The sequence below is a fragment of the Rhinichthys klamathensis genome, unplaced genomic scaffold, assembly GCF_029890125.1.
Source record: "Rhinichthys klamathensis goyatoka isolate OS25496 unplaced genomic scaffold, OSU_Roscu_1.1 h1tg001193l_1, whole genome shotgun sequence".
NCBI lineage: Eukaryota > Metazoa > Chordata > Actinopteri > Cypriniformes > Leuciscidae > Rhinichthys > Rhinichthys klamathensis.
The window spans coordinates 80,001-95,709 of NW_026607380.1; the positions used below are offsets into that span (position 1 = coordinate 80,001).

General features: G+C 43.5%; 2 protein-coding genes across 2 annotated transcripts in view; one reads left to right on the plus strand and one right to left on the minus strand.

The window, feature by feature from the left end:
* Nucleotides 1-1,482, plus strand: part of pdzd7b (PDZ domain containing 7b) — a 48,087-nt gene extending 46,605 nt beyond the window's left edge. Inside the window, exon 17 of the mRNA XM_056244990.1 lies at nucleotides 1,240-1,482. The gene's annotated coding sequence lies outside the window, so the exon portion shown is untranslated. The remainder of the gene's footprint in view (nucleotides 1-1,239) is intronic.
* lzts2b (leucine zipper, putative tumor suppressor 2b) overlaps nucleotides 1-15,504 on the minus strand; it is a 27,653-nt gene extending 12,149 nt beyond the window's left edge. The window contains exon 1 of the mRNA XM_056244989.1: nucleotides 15,389-15,504. The gene's annotated coding sequence lies outside the window, so the exon portion shown is untranslated. The remainder of the gene's footprint in view (nucleotides 1-15,388) is intronic.
* Between the last annotated feature and the right edge of the window lie 205 nt (nucleotides 15,505-15,709).

Below are 15,709 nucleotides of genomic sequence, written 5' to 3' on the forward strand. Positions count from 1 at the left end.
TCACACATACTCACACACACACTCACTCACTTGTAAAGTATTCTAGGTGATCAAACCTCTTTATGATTCACACGCAGTCTGCAACATGAATACATCGTATGTAAACACACATCAGGTGATCCCAAAACCAGCCAATTAAGACCAATTAGTCGATTAGAAACTCATTTGCGTTCAGACCAGTGTGAGCAACACTAATTGTAAACCGAGAACGACAGTGACAAATGAAGCCGTAAATACAAACACACATTAAATTCATCATCACACTTCCAGAGGAAAGTTTTGAATGAGTGTGATGTGCTGGTGTATATATAGCCTAGTGTAAGTAGGCTACAGCGAGCTGTGTGTCTCTCTCAGGTCCTGTAAGTGGGTCACTGGACACGGTTAAACTGGTTCTACCGGCGCAGAGAACAGAACCACACGAGACAAGAAAATATATTCATGATCAGACCCGAAACACACACACACACACACCTTTAGTCAACATTTATCCACACACGTCTTTCCTGTGTTCAAGACAGCAAGAAAACATATAATGAATATCGTGCATGTGCTTATTCAAACGCTCCTCAGTTTATGGTCATTAAATGCTGAGGTTAAATGAGACATTACGGGAAATATGCACATTACGAGCTGTTTTATTGACATATTTCCGTGGTTGAAACACTGATTGTCTTCAGGAAGTGGTTCTGTATCTTTTACAGTTCTGATGTTCATGTTTGTTTGGTGCTGTAACTAGAGATGATCGGCTCACGGTTCACTTTCATTTCAGACGTATATTTTCTGTTGCCGAAATGTTGTTGCATCACTAGTGAAAAAAATGCATTGGTTTGATTGCATGAAGGGGAAATTGCATGAACTTTTCATGTATATAAGAACTATTTGCTAACAAGCATGTATTCTTTACTTCAATGAGCTCATCGTTTCTGCCTTAAATTAATACATTGTTTAAATTAATACATTTTTAGTTAAAAATTAATACATTTTTAGCTAACTGTGATTTGATGTACATTTCTGAAATACATAACTTAGTCACCTCTGATAACAGATCACTCTAAATTATAATGTAATTATGCATTTTCTGTAAACAATACATATTGTGAAAAGCGCTATATAAATAAATGCGAGTTGAATGAACTAAAATCAATGTATAATTAAATGCAATGCAAGTAAAAGCATCTGCCAAATGCATGACCGTAATGTCTTCCTAAGGAGAATTTGAGTGTAATGTTTGTTTTATAGGCTTGAATATTGACCGGATCCTGAACCGGTGATTCTGAAGGAGTATTTGCAGCCCTCGGTCTCCGTCACGGCCCAGTTTGAGCTTGTGTTTCTGTGCCGGGACACGAGATCCGGACCGCTCCCGGTGCCGGCCGTGCCAAGCTCTCACTGGGAACACTGGTAACAACAGACCTACTTTACACGGCCACAGAAATCACTGGCGTTTAACCCACGAGAGACCAGAAGAGAGTCATCCGAGAGTCCTGCACTGATGATGTTAAAGTCCCCATGAAATCAAAAATGACTATTCTGGTTTTGTGTACTTTTATGGAATATCGCAGTGTTTATTCTAAATGATTTACAGGTGCACATCATCATTATTGTGTTAATAATCTTGAATCAGAATCAGTTCCTCTTGCAGCTTCTCTTCTCTGATGATGTGGGCGGGGCTTTAACCTGTCACTCACATGAGATCAGCCAATAGCACATCCAATCAACTCCCCACAGACCCAATCAAGCCCCGCCCACATGTCTTCTTGTTCCTGAAGCGTTTTCACTCGATATACGACACAATAGCGGAGAAAGGAAGAGCTCCACATCAAGCCGACTTTAATTCACCCCATAAAGTCTAATTTACTCCCTATTATGTTTTGTTTTAATTTTTAAGCTCTAAAAAAGACAAAAAAAATCCTAAAAGCACCATTAAAAAAAAAGTACCATCGCAGTATCATAACAATAATGCATAAGCCTGTGCACAAAAATAATAATATAATTATCCGTGAGTCATAAAAGCATTGCATGACTTCAGAAGATTTCAAATATAGCGCTTTCATGATGCTTTGATGGCACTTTTATCGTGCTTTTCATCATTTTTAAACTCAGTCTGCTTTCGCTGTATGAAAAGATCATATTTGCTGAATCTCTCCTTTAATATTCGACTTATATAATAACACACAGATTTGAAAGGTGAGACAATAATCAGAAACGTCATGTTAGATGCTAGATTATCTCTTTACGACTGTATACGGCTAATAACTCACGGCCAGGGCTTTATATAAACGGCTGGACTTCTGCTTATGTTTTTAAACAGTAAATAATCTGCAAGCATCTGGATCATAACTTCAACTCTCACCAAAGGCTTCCTCTGCTCTAACGACGGCTCTATGAATAGCGAGTGTATTAATAGCGTTTACAGAGAACTATGGGTTATGGGAAGCCACGCCTGATTTATGTTGAGATCAAATGTAATCTAATTATGTTAATATATTACAGAACAAACTCAATGAAAGAGGAGAATCTCACAGCCTTTCATGAGTGAAGCGAAGCCTGGTTTAGGAGCATTAGCATGTGTTGTTTGTTTGCTGTGATGAGATTGATGGAGATGGGGGGTGGAATGGAGATGCCACTGGAGCTGCTGGACCACTACTTCTAATGGTCATTTTCTCTCATTTTTCTTTTTTTCACACACTCACACACACACACACACACACACACACACACACACACACTTTCCTGAGAAACCTTGAGATGCTCCCAGAGGACCAATAACAAGAACATCAACAAGTGGCTGCACAGGAAATGAGGTCATCAAAGTGTGTGTGTGTGTGTGTGTGAGTGAGTGAGTGAATGAGTGTGTGTGTGACTGAGTGAGTGTGTGTGAGTGCGTGTGTATGTATGTGTATGTGTGTGCGTGTCTGTCTGTGTGTGTGTGAGTGCGTGTGCATGTATGTGTGTGTGTGTGAGTGAGTGTGTGTGCATGTATGTGTTTGTGTGCGTGTCTGTCTGTGTGTGTGTGTGTGTGCATGTATGTGTATGTGTGTTTGAGAGAGAGTGTGTGTGTATGTATGTGTGTGTGTGTGTTTGAGAGAGAGAGAGAGTGTGTGTGTGTGAGTGTTTGAGAGAAAGAGAGAGAGTGTGTGTGTGTGTTTGAGAGAGAGAGAGAGAGAGTGTGTGTGAGTGTTTGAGAGAGAGAGAGAGAGAGAGAGAGTGTGTGTGTGTGTGTGTGAGAGAGAGAGAGAGAGTGTGTATGTGTGTGTGTGTGTTTACAGACTGGAGGAACAGCGGATGTGGGTTTGACCATCATGAGCTTCAGCCACACAGAGTAACTTATAATAACTCGTAGAGTTTCACTGTCAGCAACTGTAAACGCCTACAAACCTGAAACACCGGAACATGAAGCTCAATAATGAAAATAAAGCCTCTGGTCCTGATTGGCTGAGCAGCGTCTCTAAGCTCCGCCCTCAAACACTGTAGTGTATCTGAGACTGGAAGAGTTCGGCTCGTGTTGCTCGTGTCGAGGAGACGCTGTTTTCTGAGATTGAGACGGTGAAACCCACGCCATCGTCACTGTTCGTATCACTGTGATCAAGAGCTGAGATTCAGATATGATAATGAGCGTTTGCTTTCTGACCTATCAGAGCAAAGCAGCTCTCAGAGAGGCGGAGCTTAGAGAGGCTGAATCCTTGATGGAAGTGTTTCAGACACTGAGAGAAAGAGCTGAAGCTGCAGTGGAGATTATGAGGAAGTGTTTATGACTTTACAAGCATGTGAACCTGTTCAGGAGACTCTCAAACAACATTAGGAGCCTTTAAAACAACATTAGGAGCCTTTAAAACAACATTAGGAGCCTTTAAAACAACATTAGGAGCCTTTAAAACAGCGTAACGGGCATTTTAACTAAAATCCGAAGCCTAAACAAGCATCACCAATAAGGCTCATGATGAGTAACTGTACTAGAATTTCCTGAGCAATAAGGACATGTTGTCAGGTTTCCTCAGGAATGTTGATCTGTAAAGCGAAGACTTGTGTGTTTACACCCAAACACGAGCGACAGGTAGAGCCACGATTCCTCACGAGCGTCAGAGATTCACATTACAAAGACTCTTTCAATCTCCGTTAAGAGCCTGAATCCCCCTCACACAGACATCGGGTAATTCAAACAATAGCTGTACTTAAATTACACTGAAATAAATAAATGAACATGTTGACATAAATGTTTGTATTACTGATGGCTCAGTGTTTGGGATCGACAACAGCATTTACTGACTGATCGTCTGTATGAACAAATAACAAAGTCAAGCGTCTTTTCTATTTTCACCCTGCAATCCTTCCCTAAACGAATGAGCAAATTCATCATCAGTCAAACCTTCATTAATTGTCAGCGGCTTTACATGACAGACCAGGGTCCCGTTTAAAAACTGCGTAGGATCCGCACTAAAAGTGTACGTGCGCCTGAAACCCAAAAATGGCGTACGCCAAAAAATATTCAGACGTATAAACCCGTGCGTACGCCTTTATAACCCAGTCAGAGGAAGAGTGTGTTCACATGCGTCTCCTCCCCCAAATAACCATATATGAGCTGACAACGCCTCGTTTACTATATCTCATCTGCATATCATCTGCATATGCATAATAATGGTACGAGAGATTAGGAGAATATGAGATACGGATGTGCGTCGCTAAAAGTCATTTAGTAGCCGATCCTTGCATTGTTTATGAATAAATAAATCAAAATAGTATAAAATACATTTCAGAGAAAGTTTTTCTCAATCTCTTCCACTGGCCTAATAGTGTTTTGATTGCTTTATATTTTTAATGGAAACAGCATTATTGATCATTATTATCTTAATATTTCCTCAGATCACGAGTTCTGCTGTTATCATGCGCGAACATTAAAACACAGCAGCGCATACACTACTAATATTACGGTTTATTACAATATAAAAAACTTCTCGGTAAAGATTTCATGTAATTTAAGTGCTTAACTCCATTAATGAGAATGGCATATTTAATATAAATGTGTATATCAGATGTAAAACAGAGTTTAAATCATTCTTTTATGTATTTAAACTGTTATTGTGAACTTCACTGTATTTATGATTAGGACTCATAATGAATATTAGTCGCTCAGATCATCATCGGTGTCGTTAAACTGTTCGTTCGCATGGATCAGAGTTTTTCTTACAGGTGCGCAAATTTTCCCGTCAAGTTTGTTATTATGAATCACAACTCAGGGCCTGTTGTGTGCGACGCAGCGGTTATAAATGAGGCTCAGGTGTGCAGAACGGTCCGTATAACTGAGTCAGTTCAGCTCTGAAAGGCAAGAAGCGTGTGTGAATGTGTCCGGTTACGGTCCAGACTCTCCTCGTTTAACAGGGTCTTAATGAGAAGCAGAAGGTCACACCCAGATCGCCCGGATTAGGAGAGAGAGCGATTATGGCAGAGCGGATATATCAGATAAATACAGTAAACACCCAGTAATGAACACAGAGGCGGCATCCACTAATGTCTGTTGCTCACGAATGTTTGACTCAAACGTATTGTGACCGCTGAGACTCGTGTGTTTGTGCAACATCGCCACAAATCCTCCATTTCCAGAGTGAGTATTGGCTGCCGCTGACATGCACTGAAGTCACGTGACAACATTGTTTATCGTGGAATGCAAACGTCAATATATATATTTAACATATTTAACACGGTTTAACAGAGTTGAGCAAAGTGACCAAAGAACACCTGCTGGTTCATTTACTATATTCACTTATTAACAGTTGGCAGTGTGCGCTGCACAATATTCAGTGAGAAGAATCATTAATTACTTAATCTAAAAATAAGTAGAAATAATGCAAGATTGTGTTACGTGCCTCCCCAGTCTAGGGGTCAGGGAGACAGTAACAAGGAAATTATCAACAAGTTGGCAACCAAGAACTCTCCTCCCCTGTCTCACTCCACAAATCACACAGATTTTTTAGAACTCAAAAAGACTTTATTTGGAGTGATCCAAAGTACAAAAGGAAACGGAAAGCGTCAATAGGCTTCGGGAGGGGACAAGGCCAAAACAATAAACATAAAGTTCTGACTATAGGGGAAAAGCCTTCTTAACCTTCCAAAATAAGATAGAAAAGAATAACAAATACCTTACCTCACTCCCTCTCTAGCCAAACACAGGAGAAAAAGGTGGACATAACATAAATGGCATCCTCCTCCCTACTGCTTCCAAAATAAACTTAAATCAAAAAGGAGTCTGGTAACTGGTTTGAAGAATGTAAGAAGAGCTGGTTTAACCGCAGTCCAAGTCTGTTCAGATCAACAACAATCAACAATGTCAGCAATTGACAACAAGATGTACAATTGCTCTTAACACACATGCAAAGGGGTGAGGCAGGAGAAGACAGTCTGGGCACCCTGGAGTCAAAAGAGGATCTCTCCCAACTGGCTTTTCCTTTCCAGCTTTATCCACGAGCTTCCCTAGTCAGGAGCCAATCAGTGGGAACCAGGAGATGATAGTAATTCGTATCAGCTGGCCCCCATTTGGACATGAGAGACTGAGAGAGAGAGAACAAAGAAAGAAAAAAAAACACCAAAACATTGCACACATAATAATTACGCCCTGGGACGTAACACCCCCATCACCAAATTTACAACCAATGGCTTGTAAATATTTTACATGTACAACATCAATCACATATACCGTAACCCCTTTCCGTTAATCTTCATCACAGGCTCTGGAGAGTGCATCTGCCAGCAAGTTCTCCGAGCCCTTCTTGTACTGAATGTTCAAGTTAAACTCCTGCAGGTAGAGTGACCAGCGCATCAAACGCTGGTTCTGGTTGCACATGCGAGAAAGAAAAATTAGAGGGTTATGGTCAGTATAGACGACTAGAGGAATACAACTACCTCCCACATACACTTCAAAATGTTTGAGTGCCATCACTAGTGCCAGAGCTTCCTTCTCTATGGTACTGTAGTTGCGTTGACTTTTAGAGAACTTCTTAGAGAAGTAACAGACGGGATGCTCGACACCATCACCGTCATCCTGCAACAGGACTGCGCCAGCTCCCACAGCACTTGCATCTACTTGCAGTTTAAATGGAAGAGAAAAGTTAGGAGCTGACAGGACCGGGGCATTACAGAGAAGGTCTTTGGCGGCAACAAAAGCACACTCACACTGAGGAGTCCAAACAAATTTCTTCACCGTACTAAGCAGGTCAGTAAGGGGAGAAACTAATGTTGCAAAGTTTTTACAGAAACCCCTATAGTACCCTGCCATTCCTAAAAAACGGCGTAACTGACGCTTGGTACTAGGGGTAGGAAATTCAATAATGGCGGTTACTTTAGCTGTAACAGGTTTTACATACCCCTGACCTACTTTCTTTCCAAGATAAGTTACCACACCTTTAGCAAATTCACACTTGGCCAGATTCAGGGTTAGTCGAGCATCACTTAATCTGTTAAACAGACTTTCTAAACTGTCGAGGTGGTCTTCCCAGGTACTTGAATAGACTACAATGTCATCCAGGTAAGCTTCACAGTTAGGCAAACCAGACAAAACTTTTTGCATGAGGCGTTGGAAGGTTGCTGGAGCATTTCGCATCCCAAAGGCCATACAATTGTACTGCAGGAAGTTGTCTGGGGTTACAAATGCAGAGATCTCACGTGCACGTGCAGTTAACGGGACCTGCCAATAGCCCTTTAACAGATCTAACTTGGAGACAAACTTTGAAGCACCAACTCTGTCCACACAATCTTCCATTCGTGGTAGGGGAAAGGAATCAGGCTTGGTGACGCTATTTACCTTTCGATAGTCTGTACAAAAACGAAATGAAGCATCAGACTTTGGAACTAACAGGCAGGGGGAACTCCAGGGGCTTTGGCTGGGTTCCGCCAAAGAATTTTTAAGCAGGTAATCTACTTCAGCTTTCATGATCTCACGCTTTGCAGGGTTCACCCTGTATGGATGCTGTTTGATGGGAAGAGCACTACCTACATCAATGTCATGAGACAGCACCGGGGTTCTTCCTGGGACATCAGAGAACAGAACGGGATGTTTTTGTAACAACCCTACAACATCCACTCTGTGATCCTTGGACAAATAGGATAAATGTAAATCTAAATTATCCATTATAGCTGAATTGTTCAGACGTACTTCAGTTGTTTTTTCAGCCAGCATCAGCTCGTCGCAGGCAGGACCTACTGTACCATCTACTGACACACTGGGTTCAGACACCGATGTGGAAGGAAGAGAGGGTTTAATTACCTCACGTGCAACATAATGTTTCAACCTATTAATGTGACATACTCTCTTCTTTCGTCTACGATCAGGGGTACCCACAACATAATCTGTGTCACTAAGTTTCTGTTCGACGACATATGGTCCAGAAAATTTAGCTTGCAAAGCTGAGCCAGGAACAGGAAGTAAAATGAGTACAGACTCACCCGGCTGAAAATTGCGCTGTACTGCAGTTTTGTCAAAGCAAGATTTCATTTTAGACTGTGCCGTGGCTAGATGGGCCCTTGCCAGTTCACAAGCTTTGTGCAGACGGTCACGGAAAGAACTGACATAGTCTAGAACCGAGACAGATGTATTAGTCTTACCTACCAACTGCTCTTTTAACAACTTTAAGGGGCCTCGAACCGTGTGAGCAAACACAAGCTCAGCAGGACTAAATCCCAGTGACTCTTGAACAGATTCCCTTACAGCAAACATGAGCAATGGTAGGCCGTCTACCCAATCTTTTCCAGTTTCCAAACAAAAGATACGGATCATAGACTTCAGGGTCTGATGAAACCGTTCTATCGCTCCCTGTGACTCAGGGTGGTAAGCACTAGACATGTGATGCTTTATCCCCAACTCTTTCAACATCTCTCCAAACACTTTTGAAGTGAAATTTGACCCCTGGTCAGTTTGAATTATTCTGGGCAAGCCAAATGTAGTGCAAAACTTTACGACCTCCTTCAGCACCACCTGTGCTTTCAACGTACGCAACGGTACAGCTTCTGGGTAACGGGTTGCAGTACACATTATTGTTAAAATGTATTGGTGCCCATGTTTTGACTTCGGAAGGGGTCCTACACAGTCAATTAATATCTTCTCAAATGGCTCTCCTATCACTGGTATCGGACTGAGAGGAGCTTTTGGAACAGCTTGATTTGGTTTGCCTGCACGCTGGCAAACATCACATGAACGACAAAAACTAGAGACAGTGGATTTTACCCCAGGCCAGTAGAAATGTTTAGTGATCCGCTGAAATGTTTTAGTGACACCGAGGTGTCCAGCGAGAACATTTTCATGTGCCAATCTTAACACTTGAGAGCGATAACCGGAAGGTAGAACGATCTGAAAAATTGTTTGCCAATCGTGTCTTTCTAAAGACTTTGGCTCCCACTTACGCATTAAAACCCCATCGTCCCAAAAATATCCTACCCGCGCCACTAACAGATCACAATGGTCAACTGCAGCACTGATGCACTTTGAGAGTGTAGGGTCTGATTTCTGCGCAACAACGAGATGGTCCTTACCGAACACGGGAGGAAGATCAGCTGTGGGCTGGGACTCATGACTAGGCACGAGTTCAGTCTCAACTGATAACTCGCACTCTATTGGATTAGGCTGCACAGCCAGGAAAGAATCTGCGAGACCAACAACATCTTGAAACTTTCGTGACTGGGACCTAGTGACAGCACACACAGGAAAAGCTAGAGGATATTTTCCAGAGAGATCCAACGAGTTGCACACAACTGGCTTACTTACAACAATTGGACTGGGGAAGACATTACCACCTGCAAGATCATTTCCCAATATAAGACTGACGTTCTCTACCGGCAGTTTGTCACACACACCCAATTGAACCAAGCCCGTGACAAGATCAGATTTCAGATTAACAGTGTGTAATGGAACACTAACACAGCCCATTTCGATGCCACGAACAAGGACATTTTCGTCAGTATATGAAGCATCAGAGAAGGGCAAAACACCATCCAGAATAAAGGACTGAGCTGAACCAGTGTCTCTTAAAATTCGCACGCACTCAACTACAGAACTGTCAGCCAAAGACACATAACCGGTCAGAAGAAAGGGTAAATAGGAAGAAGTGTCAGCGGTAATCAAGTCAGGAACAGATTGTACCAGTGCAACATTTTTAGGTCTCGCATTTGCGGTCTTCTGTTTCCAAGCCCGACAATCAGAGATTATATGCCCAGGATCAAGACAGTAAAAGCAGACTCTCTTCTTTTCCACATTTCTTGAGACGGCTTTCCCAGCACTAGACTTACTGACATAAGCACGGGCTGCATCATGAATCACAGACTCTGTAGCGAAGGAAGTTTTTGTTTGACGACCAGAGGAAAAGACGGTTCGGTGGGTAATCGCAAATTCATCTGCAAATACCGCAGCTTCAGAAAGTTTCGATACTTTTTGTTCATTTAAATGAACTACAACACCTTCCGGTACACAAGTCTTGAAATCTTCCAGCAAGACCAACTCTTGCAACTCTTCATAAGTTGTAGTCTTACTGGCAAGACACCATTTTTCAAAAAGCGATTTCTTTTCTCTAGCGAATTCAACATAAGTTTGTTTGGCTTGCTTTGAACACGCTCTAAATTTCTGCCGATACGCCTCCGGCACTAACTCATATGCTCTTAGAACTGCTGTTTTCACAATGTCATAGTCCAATGACTCCTCAATTGGCAAAGCCGCACACACCTCCTGTGCTTTGCCAACCAGGTTACACTGAAGCAGCAGAGCCCACATGTCCTTCGGCCACTTCAATTTAAATGCGACGCGCTCAAAAGCAACAAAATAAGAGTCTACTTCTGCTTCACGGAAAGGCGGTACTAGCTTGATGTACTTGCCTATTTCAAAGTCAGATTTAGACTCAACTAGATCAGTAGGAGAGGCCGGTATAGGAACTGGTCGGTCACGGAAGCCTTGCGCCTCAAGATCAAGCCTACGCAGTTGAATATCACGGTCAGCTTTAATTTCAAGAGCTCTCAGACGAAGCAGCTGTGTCTCATGTTTCTGCTTACTTACCGCTAGATCCAGCTCTTTTAACTTAAGCGCCACTTGAGGATCTTGATAAGACTCTTTTTTAACACTACTTCCTGAACTTGAACCACTGGACGCAGCTTCTTTATCAATTTCGGTGTCGACCACATGCTCTAAGATTGGTTCTGGAAAGACATCTACCTCTACCAATTTCGTATATAGTTCATCTCTTATCACGCTTTTCGTTGCTGCCTTGGCAACCGTTATATTATAAAAGTCAGCTATCACCAGCAGATCTTTCTTTCTACAACGATTGTATTCCTCCAATGTAGGACACAGCGTAAATTTAATCAAATCGAAATCCATATTTTTTAATATAGGACTTCCTCATCCACCAAAGTTTAAAGCAGCCAAACAAAATTAAAATTTCACAACAACAAAAGAAAGAACGGACGAGCCCCCAATTGTTACGTGCCTCCCCAGTCTAGGGGTCAGGGAGACAGTAACAAGGAAATTATCAACAAGTTGGCAACCAAGAACCTGGTTAATCTGTGGTTTGGCTAGAGAGAGAGTTCTTGGTTGCCAACTTGTTGATAATTTCATTGTTACGTGCCTCCCCAGTCTAGGGGTCAGGGAGACAGTAACAAGGAAATTATCAACAAGTTGGCAACCAAGAACTCTCCTCCCCTGTCTCACTCCACAAATCACACAGATTTTTTAGAACTCAAAAAGACTTTATTTGGAGTGATCCAAAGTACAAAAGGAAACGGAAAGCGTCAATAGGCTTCGGGAGGGGACAAGGCCAAAACAATAAACATAAAGTTCTGACTATAGGGGAAAAGCCTTCTTAACCTTCCAAAATAAGATAGAAAAGAATAACAAATACCTTACCTCACTCCCTCTCTAGCCAAACACAGGAGAAAAAGGTGGACATAACATAAATGGCATCCTCCTCCCTACTGCTTCCAAAATAAACTTAAATCAAAAAGGAGTCTGGTAACTGGTTTGAAGAATGTAAGAAGAGCTGGTTTAACCGCAGTCCAAGTCTGTTCAGATCAACAACAATCAACAATGTCAGCAATTGACAACAAGATGTACAATTGCTCTTAACACACATGCAAAGGGGTGAGGCAGGAGAAGACAGTCTGGGCACCCTGGAGTCAAAAGAGGATCTCTCCCAACTGGCTTTTCCTTTCCAGCTTTATCCACGAGCTTCCCTAGTCAGGAGCCAATCAGTGGGAACCAGGAGATGATAGTAATTCGTATCAGCTGGCCCCCATTTGGACATGAGAGACTGAGAGAGAGAGAACAAAGAAAGAAAAAAAAACACCAAAACATTGCACACATAATAATTACGCCCTGGGACGTAACAATTGGTCAGGTCAGAGGTCACTCGTCATGCGTCAGGTCAGAGGTCACTCGTCATGCGTCAGGTCAGAGGTCACTCGTCATGCGTCAGGTCAGAGGTCACTCGTCATGCGTCAGGTCACTTGTCATGCGTCGGGTCAGAGGTCACTCGTCATGCATCAGGTCACTTGTCATGCGTCGGGTCAGAGGTCACTCGTCATGCATCAGGTCACTTGTCATGCGTCGGGTCAGAGGTCACTCGTCATGCATCAGGTCACTCGTCATGCGTCAGGTCAGAGGTCACTCGTCATGCGTCGGGTTAGAGGTCACTCGTCATGCGGCGGGTCAGAGGTCATGCGGCGGGTCAGAGATCACTTGTCATGCGTCAGGTCAGAGGTCATACGTCGGGTCAGAGGTCACTCGTCATGCATCAGGTCAGAGGTCACTCGTCATGCGTCAGGTCAGAGGTCACTCGTCATGCGTCAGGTCAGAGGTCACTCGTCATGCGTCAGGTCAGAGGTCACTCGTCATGCGTCAGGTCACTTGTCATGCGTCGGGTCAGAGGTCACTCGTCATGCATCAGGTCACTTGTCATGCGTCGGGTCAGAGGTCACTCGTCATGCATCAGGTCACTCGTCATGCGTCAGGTCAGAGGTCACTCGTCATGCGTCGGGTTAGAGGTCACTCGTCATGCGGCGGGTCAGAGGTCATGCGGCGGGTCAGAGATCACTTGTCATGCGTCAGGTCAGAGGTCATGCGTCGGGTCAGAGGTCACTCGTCATGCGTCGGGTTAGAGGTCACTCGTCATGCGGCGGGTCAGAGGTCATGCGGCGGGTCAGAGATCACTTGTCATGCGTCAGGTCAGAGGTCATACGTCGGGTCAGAGGTCACTCGTCATGCATCAGGTCAGAGGTCATGCGTCGGGTTAGAGGTCACTCGTCATGCGGCGGGTCAGAGGTCATGCGGCGGGTCAGAGATCACTTGTCATGCGTCAGGTCAGAGGTCATGCGTCGGGTCAGAGGTCACTCGTCATGCATCAGGTCAGAGGTCATGCGTCGGGTTAGAGGTCACTCGTCATGCGGCGGGTCAGAGGTCACTTGTCATACGTCAGGTCAGAGGTCACTCGTCATGTGTCAGGTCAGAGGTCACTCGTCATGCGTCGGGTCAGAGGTCACTTGTCATATGTCGGGTCATAGGTCACTCGTCATGCGTCAGGTCAGAGGTCACTTGTCATGCGTCGGGTCAGAGGTCACTCGTCATGCGTCGGGTCAGAGGTCACTCGTCATGCGTCGGGTCAGAGGTCACTCGTCATGCGTCGGGTCAGAGGTCACTCGTCATACGTCAGGTCAGAGGTCACTCGTCATGTGTCAGGTCAGAGGTCACTTATCATGCGTCGGGTCAGAGGTCATCATCAGGTCAGAGCTCAATCGTCATGTGTCGGGTTTGAGGTCAACCGGTCACTCGTCATGCGTCAGGTTAGAGGTCACTCGTCATGCGTCAGGTCAGAGGTCACTCATCATGCGTCAGGTCCGAGGTCATCATCAGGTCAGAGGTCACTCGTCATGTGTCGGGTTTGAGGTCAACCGGTCACTCGTCATGTGTCGGGTTAGAGGTCACTTGTCATGTGTCGGGTCAGAGGTCACTCGTTATGCGTCAGGTCAGAGGTCATCATCAGGTCAGAGGTCACTTGTCATGTGTCGGGTCAGAGGTCACTCGTTATGCGTCAGGTCAGAGGTCATCATCAGGTCAGAGGTCACTCATCATGCGTTGGGTTAAAGGTCATCGTCAGGTCAGAGGTCACTCATCATGTGTTGGGTCAGAGGTCACTCATCATGTGTCGGGTCAAAGGTCACTCTTTCAATGAACTAGACTCCTGTACGGCCGTTACCGGAAGCCAGTGATTATAGTTTATAAAGTTATGTATATGGATATTTTTCTTGGCTTCAGAAGGCCTTATAACCCCTGCAGGCGTATGGATTACTCTTATGATGATGGATTCAAAATCTCAGGCTCCATTCACTGACATTATAACGCTGGGAAGAGCTAGGATATAATTTTAATATAACTAATATTTTTTAATAAAACTCTGATTGTGTTTGGCTGAAAAAAGCCATAAACACTAGGATGGCTTGAGGGTGAGTCAATAATGGGATATTTTTGGGACTAAACTATTCCTCTAAGTCAGGTCCCCTGTGGAAAAAAATTTCCTGGATTTCATGCATTACAACCGATACTTTCTGAAAGCATTTGAATGTACAAAGATGCTCTTTAGGATTACATAGTGTAGTTACAAGCTATCCCAGCCAGACCTGGACCATTTGACGTCCATGAAACCAAAACTGACCATTCGTAAAACAAATAATGAAATACTGCAGTATTTATTATAAAATTATTTATAGATGCACATAATTTTAAATTCATGACCCTCATAATTTTCCATCAAAATAATGATCTACTTTGATGACGTGTTTACTGGCACGAGGGCGGGGCAACCTGTCACTCACATGAGATCCACCAATAGCAAACCGAAAACATACGATCAATTGCGTTCCCTCTGTGTGTGTGTGTGTGTGTGTGTGTGTGTGTGTGTGTCAAGGTTTAAAATCTCCCGTTCTATCTATAGTATTTGATCGATTGACCAAAAGAACATCAGAGGTTAATCGAAACTTCATCTGACTGCAGATGTCAACAGTGCCTGGTTAAACGCTAAACTGATGAAGAAGGAAGTTTGTGCTGTTTATTGTAAACAGACAGAACTGACATGTAAAGACCTCTAAGATAATCACTGAACTGATAAACAATGATACGAATAATAACAGTGAGTGACTGGTAATACAAATGAAGGGCATTTTTAAAGTTATTTCCTCGCCCAAATAACTTTTCTGTGTCGTAAACCGAAGAAACATTCACGCTTTCAAAACAACCTGGAGGAAAAACCTGCTTCAATGTCAATACGAGACGCTCGCGCAGTTCATAACTCATCTCATCTGTATAAACATGATCATAAAGTATATCATGCTGTATGTCATCTGATTATTGAACAGAAGAATCGCCTGTACTCACCATACTGTATCTCACACAGGGTTTGTTACTGTCCAGGTTTAATATCGTTCACTTTCTGCGCTTGTTCAGCTGTGGCTGAAGTTCCCGATGCGCGTTCCCGATCGCCCCTCCCTCTTAATTCACTCTCTACTGTCCGAGCGTTACAGTCATACTATGACGAAGCGTTGCCTCGTGAATATTAATGACACCCTGTGGCGCTCGGCTTCACTGATTGGCTAAGAGCCTGGCGCTGGTGGGCGGGTGCTACTGAGATAGCGAATTAACTCTGTAGAAGGGGGTTGGCACAATTAATATTAATAACGTTTGGTGCTTAGACGCTCT